Genomic DNA, 6,990 nt, shown 5'->3' with positions numbered 1-6,990 from the left:
AGGATATCTTGGTGCTACTGGACCTCAAATATCTAGTCTGGAACCCTTATGTGAATATTTGTTTGTAAAAATTAATTATTTAATTTACAAACCAACATATAAAATTATAATAAAACTAACACATGGATGAATTTAGGATATCTTGGTGCTACTGGCCCGCAAATATCGAGCCTGGAACCAATATATGAATCTTTAATAATTAAGTATTGTATAATTATAAAAATTAATTATTTAACTTACAAACAAACATATAAAATTATAAAACTAACATGTAAAATAATAAAACTAACACATAGAATAAATTAGTGCTACTAAGCTTCAAATATCGAGCCTGAAACCCATATGTGAATATTAAATTATAAAAATTAATTATTTAATTTACAAACTAACATATAAAAATATAATAAAACTAACACATGGAAGATTTAGGATATCTTGGTGCTAGTGAGCCTCAAATATCTAGCCTGAAACCTTATGTGAATACATCATAATTAAATATTGTATAACTATAAAAAATAATTATTTAATTTACAAACTAACATATTAAATTATAAAACTAACATGTAATTAATGTTGTTTAATTTACTGTAATGACATGGAGGTGCCGCCTATTCATACCGGAGCTTCCAGCAATACGCTAGTCTCGTTACATGGCGATCATAGGTCTGCCCACATATGGGAGGGTGAGTTACTGACCCAGACTCTCCGCGCCAGGAGAGTGGACGACATGTAGGACTTTCTGCATGCCAGAGTTCATGACCGTGTAGTCGCGTGCTTGCGGGACACGGGTTTCTATAGGATGATTGAGATTGGGAGGCTGCAACTCGATTGGTCTTTGGTCACGACCCTAATAGAGTGGTGGCGATTGGAGACGCACACATTCCACCTGCTCATTGGAGAGGCCACCGTCACACTGCAGGAAGTGGGGGTTTTATATGGGCTGCCCATTGATAGACTGCCCATTGCTCTGCCGAATGGCATGAGAGAGATGACATGTGTGTAGTACCTGGACATACTGCAACGGCTCACTGCTTTCCGGCCAGAAGATGAGACTGTACTGTATAGGACCAGTCATTTTCCATTGACGACTATTCGACTGTGGTTGGAGGCATGGCATCCTCAGATCGATGGCGCTACATCGGATGATCATGTTGACCGGTATACGAGGTTGCTGCTACTCCTGTTGTTTGGAGGGGTCTTGTTCCCAAACACTTCGGGGAACCTAGTCAGCTTGAGATTTCTTCATCATCTTGAGCGGCTAGATGACTTACCCCAGTATAGTTGGGGCTCTACTGTTCTCGCCTACTTGTACAGATGTATCTGCCGGACGAGCATGTGCACCCAATGTGTGGTTGCTGGATTCTTGCCGCTACTACAAGTGATAACATATTCGAATATGTAACGACCTGATCGGTCGTTTTAAAAATTAACGCCTCGATCCCCTGTTAACTGCTTTCCCTTGTTTCTACTATTGTGAGTTGACGGGAGGATTTATTTGGAGTTTCGGAGAGCTTTGGGACACTTAGTCCCTAAATGAGAGTTTAAGTTTTAGAATTTGGACCATAATCAGAACAATGTGAATACGGTCTCAGAATTAAATTTCGTTGGCTCTGTTAGCTCTGTTGGTTGATTTCGGGCTTAGGGGCGTGTTCAAATTGTGTTTTGGAGGTCCGTAGCTTATTTAGGCTTGAAATGCCAAAAGTTGAATTTTTGAAGTTTCCAGTTCGATAGTGAGATTTTGATCTAAGGGTCGGAATGGGATCTTGGAAGTTGGAGTAGCTCCGTAGTGTTGAATGTGACGTGTGTGCAAAATTTCAGGTCATTCAGACGAGGTTTGATAGACTTTTTGAGCGAAAGTGTAATTTGAGAGTTTTTGAAGTTTTTAAGTTTGAATCCGTGGTTAATTCGATGTTTCGATGTTGTTTTAGGTATTTTTGAGGTTGGTATAAGTTTGGATTAGTGGTATATGACTTGTTCGTGCTTTTGGTTGAGGTCTTGGGGACCTCAGGATGATTCCGGATGGTTGACGGGAAGTCGAGAGTTAGAGTGTGCAGCTAAAGCTGCTGGATTGCTGTCATAATTGCACCTGCGGAATGGGGACCACAGGTGCAAAATCGCAGAAACATGCAGGCATCTGCAAATATGGCCAGATGAGGGAAAGCCAGAAGTCGCAGGTGCGGAATGTTGCTCGCACCTGCGAGACCACAGATGCGGTAAGTTGGTCGCAGGTGCGGAGGTCCGGGTTTTAACAAGTTATCACAGGTGCAGTTTATTTTTTGTAGAAGCGGGACCGCAGGTGCGGTCCCATGGCCGCAGAAGCGGATTTGCTAGGCAGAAATAAGACATTTCGATGGCTTGAAATCAAAAGTTAGAAAATCGATTTGGAGCTCGGGAGAGGGCAATTTTGGGAGGATTTTGAATAGGAAATCATTGGGTAACGATTCTTAATCCCTTTCTAGTTGTATTCCTATAATTTAATCTTAGTTTTGTCATTTAATTTCAAATTTGGGATGAAAATTGAGGAAAAGTTCTTAGGCCTAATTTTGGGGATTTGATCTAGATTCTGATGTCGGATTGGAATAATTTTGGTATAAATGAACTCTTGAGAGTTTGAGGATTCTAAATTTGTAAAATTTACCCGATTCCGAGACGTGGTCGCGAGGGCCATTTTGGTCATTTTTCCTAATTTCGCGTATTAGCTTAGAATTAATTAGTAAAATCAGTTACTTAAAGTTATATTTACATTATGTAATTGATTTGAATAGATTTGGGCCATTTGGAGTCTAGTACTCGTGGCAAGAGCGTGGTTTCGGGTTGATTTTGAGCCGGTTCGAGGTAAGTGGCTTGTCTAACCTTGTGTGGAGGAAAGTCCCCATTAGGATTTGGTATTATTGATATTGAAATGCCTTGTACGTGAGGTGACGAGTGCGTTCTTGTTCTAATTATTGAAAATTCGGTTTTCATTAAGTAACTATAATCGTGTTTCCTTTCATGTTTATATTACTTGTAATTTAAGCATGTTGTTAGCTTGGGGAATCATGTCTAATTGACTTAATAGCTTTACTTGCTCAAACTGCCTTATTTGGATTATGTGCAACATGCTAGGTTAGAAATACTTGTTTTACCTTGGTATGGAATTTGAATTGAATTGTGTATTCATCGTGTTGTTGCTGTGTGTTTACTTTGGGACTACAAGATGGTATCCTGGGAGATCCTCCTGCATGTTTACTGTGGGACTATTGATCGGTATTCTGGGGGATCCCCCTGCACTTTTATATTGGAACTACGGGACTGCACTCGGTAGATTCCCCTAGTACTAAGTATTTATATTTGGGACTACGGATCGGTATTCCGGGAGATCCCCGTGCACTATGAGTTGGACTACGGGATGGCACCCGGGAGATCCAAAAGATATTTATATTTGGGACTATAGGACGGTATCCTGGGAGATCCCCAGTTGTTATCTCTGTGTTGAGCTGTATTCCTTTTGTGATTATTTGTCTCTGTGGTAACTGTTGTTGTTCATTCTCTTCTGTGTTACTTCTTACTATTGCATTTAATTATGTTGTCTTATTCTATACTGTTATACCTTGTATTTCATTTAACCTCAGTGGGGCCCTGACTTTCCTCTTCACTACCTGACCGAGGTTAGGCTTGTCACTTACTAAGTACCGCAGTGGTGTACTCATGCCCTTTCTGCGCATGTATTTCATGTGCAAATCTAGGTACTTCGACTAAGCCCTACTACCCTTGAGGCGAGGCAATTTTCTCGAGACTTCGAGGTATATCTGCCGTGTCCGCAGACCATGGATTCCCTTTCTATCCTCTCTTAAAGTATTAGCCCTTCTGTACTTACTTTTGTTTAGACATTCTGGAGTTAGATACTTGTAGTCATTCCAAAATCTTGTGATTTCATGAGATTATGGGTTTTGGGAAATGTAATTCTAGTTTGAGAGTTGTATTGTATATGCCGAGCGACATCTTAAATGCTTCATTTTGATATTTTTCTACAGTTTTAGCTAGTTTTATTATATTGATTTCTTTTCCGTACTTTGTTAGGCTTACCTAGTCGTAGAGACTAGGTTCCGTCATGATAGTTCACGGAGGGCAAAGTTGGAGTGTGACAAGTTGGTATCAGAGCTCTAGGTTCATAGGAGTCATGAATCACAAGACAATTTATTAAAGTCTTGCAGATCGGTACGGAGATGTCTGTACTTATCTACGAGAGGCTATGTAACTATTAGGAAAATTCCACTTCATTTGATTTCCTTATCGTGCGAGATTTTGATATCACAATTCTAAACTTCTCTCTTCTATTCTCTCACAGATGGTGAGGACACGTGATACTAGAGATGATCAGGCACTCGCACTCCCTACTGGAGCCGTTAGAGGTCGGGGCCAGGATAGAGTCCGAGGGCGCACACATGGTGCAACCAGAGCACCCGCGCGAGTTGCCACCGAGGTGCCACCAGCAGTTCCAGCCGGAGTCCAGGCACCTAATACGCCTACTGCTACTACTACTCTAGCTCTCCAGGAGACTCTTGCGTAGTTCATGAGCATATACACCACTCTGGCTCAAACAGGGTTGCTTCCCCTTGCTGCAGCTACATCTCAGGCCGAGGGAGGAGCACAGACTTCCACCGCCCGCACTCATGAGTAGTGAGTGCATGTTGATCAGGTCCTAGAGATTATTCCTGCATAGCCTGCAGCCCCATATCAGCTCGAGGACAAGGCAGCGGCTTCCAAGGATGAGCAGTTGAGGCTTGAGAAGTTTAAGAAGTACAAGCCTCCCGTATTTAGTGGTCTACAATCAGATAATGCTCTGAGATTTCTAGATGAGTTCCACCGTATTCTCCGTACCATGGGTATATCAGGATCGATCGGGGTTTCCTTCACTACCTTCCAGCTTCGAGGAACCGCCTATGAGTGATGGTGCACCTATGAGTTAGACATTTTGGATGAGGCAGCTTCCCTGACTTGGACTCAGTTTTCAGATATGTTCCCGAGAGAGTATGTTCCTCAGAGCCTCAGGGATACATGGAGCACAGAGGTTGAGTATTTGCACCAGGGTACTATGATTGTCTCGGAGTATGCTGTCCATTACACTAACATGGAAAGACATGCCCCAGCCTTTGTTTCTACTGGTCGCGAGAGGGTTCGCCGGTTTATTAAGAGGCTTATTCCCAGCATCAGGTCTAGCATGGCTCGTGAGGTGGAGATGGATATTTCTTATCAGCAGGTGGAGAGCATTGCTAGGAGGATAGAGTGTATGCATGCTAGAGATAGAGAGGAGAGGGAGGCCAAGAGGTCTCGAGAGTTGGGCCATTATTCTGGTGCCCGTGCTCCAGCTGCAGTTCGTCATGGTAGGGGTTATATGAGTCGCCCCGTTCATTTCACTCTTCCAGTAGCCAGTGGTATTCTAGCTCCTCCTAGGCCTCAGGAGCCTTATTATGCACCTCCAGTATCTAGTGTGCCTCCTACACGGGGTGCTTTTAGTGGTTAGTCCAGCAGACCTGGCCCGAGCCAGTCACAGCTGCCACGTCCTCCCAGAGCTTGTTTTGAGTGTGGTAACACACGCCATATGGTTAGGGATTGCCCCAGACTTAGGAGGGGTGCACCTCCACAGACTTCTCAGCCACAGTGTGCCCCGTAGAGTTCTCAGGCTATGGTGATAGCTTCAGTTGCTACCCCACCTGCTCAGCTAGCTAGAGGTGGAGGTCGGGGAGGTAGAGGTCACCCTAGAGGAGGAGGCCTGTCCATATATTATGCCCTTCCTGCCCATACCGAGGCTGTCGCCTCCGATTCTGTCATCACAAGTATTGTCTTGGTTTATCATAAAGATGCATCGGTTTTATTTGATCCAGGCTCCACCTATGTTTATATGTCTTCTTATTTTGCCCCGCATTTGGTTGTATCTTTGGATTCTTTGACCTCCCCCGTTTATGTTTCTACTCATGTGGGAGATTCTGTTATTGTGGACCGCATTTATCGGTCGTGTGTGGTTACTCTTAGTAGTTTTGAGACCAGAGTCGATTTATTATTGCTCAGCATGGTAGATTTTGATGTTATCTTGGGCATGGACTGGTTGTCACCCCATTGTACTATTCTTGATTGTCACGCCAAAACCGTAATACTGGTTATGCAAGGTGTACCGCGAGTAGAGTGGAGGGGTACCTTAGATCATACTTCTAATATAGTTATTTCATTTTTTAAGGCCCAGCATATGGTTGAGAAGGGGTGTGATGCGTATCTAGCTTATGTGAGAGATGTCGGTATTGACACCCCTACATTTGATTCAGTCTAGTAGTACGTGATATTTCTGATTTGTTTCCAGCTGACCTTCCGGGCATGCCACCCGATAGAGATACTAAGTTTAGCATTGTTCTGTTGCCGGGCACTCAACCCATTTCTATTCCACCGTATCATATGGCCCCTCCTGAGTTGAAGGATCAGTTACATGAATTGATTGATAAGGGTTTTATTTGGCCCAGTGTATCACCTTGGGGTGCTCCTGTCTTGTTTGTGAATAAAAAGGATGGTTCTATGCATATGTTGATTATCGCCAGTTGAACAAAGTTACAGTGAAGAACCGTTATCCTTTGCCTCGTATGGATGATTTTTTTGACCAACTTCAGGGCGCACGAGTGTTTTCTAAGATTGACTTGCGCTCAGGTTACCATCAGTTGAAGATTCGGGAGACAGATATCCCGAAGACTACTTTCAGGACTTGGTATGGTCAGTACGAGTTCCTTGTTATGTCATTTGGGGTGACCAATGCCCCAACAGCCTTTATGCATTTGATGCACAGTGTGTTCCGGCCATATCTTGACTCGTTCGTCATTGTCTTTATTGATGATATTTTGGTATACTCCCGGAGTTGGGAAGATCATGAGCAATACCTGAGGACAGTGCTTCAGACTTTGAGAGAAAAGAAGTTAAATGCAAAGTTCTCGAAATGTGAGTTTTGGTTGGATTCTGTGGCATTCTTGG

Source organism: Nicotiana sylvestris, chromosome 3 (genome assembly GCF_000393655.2).
Source record: "Nicotiana sylvestris chromosome 3, ASM39365v2, whole genome shotgun sequence".
Classification (NCBI taxonomy): Eukaryota; Viridiplantae; Streptophyta; class Magnoliopsida; order Solanales; family Solanaceae; genus Nicotiana; species Nicotiana sylvestris.
The sequence above is the reverse complement of the archived record's forward strand: the minus strand, read 5'-3'. Positions refer to the sequence as shown.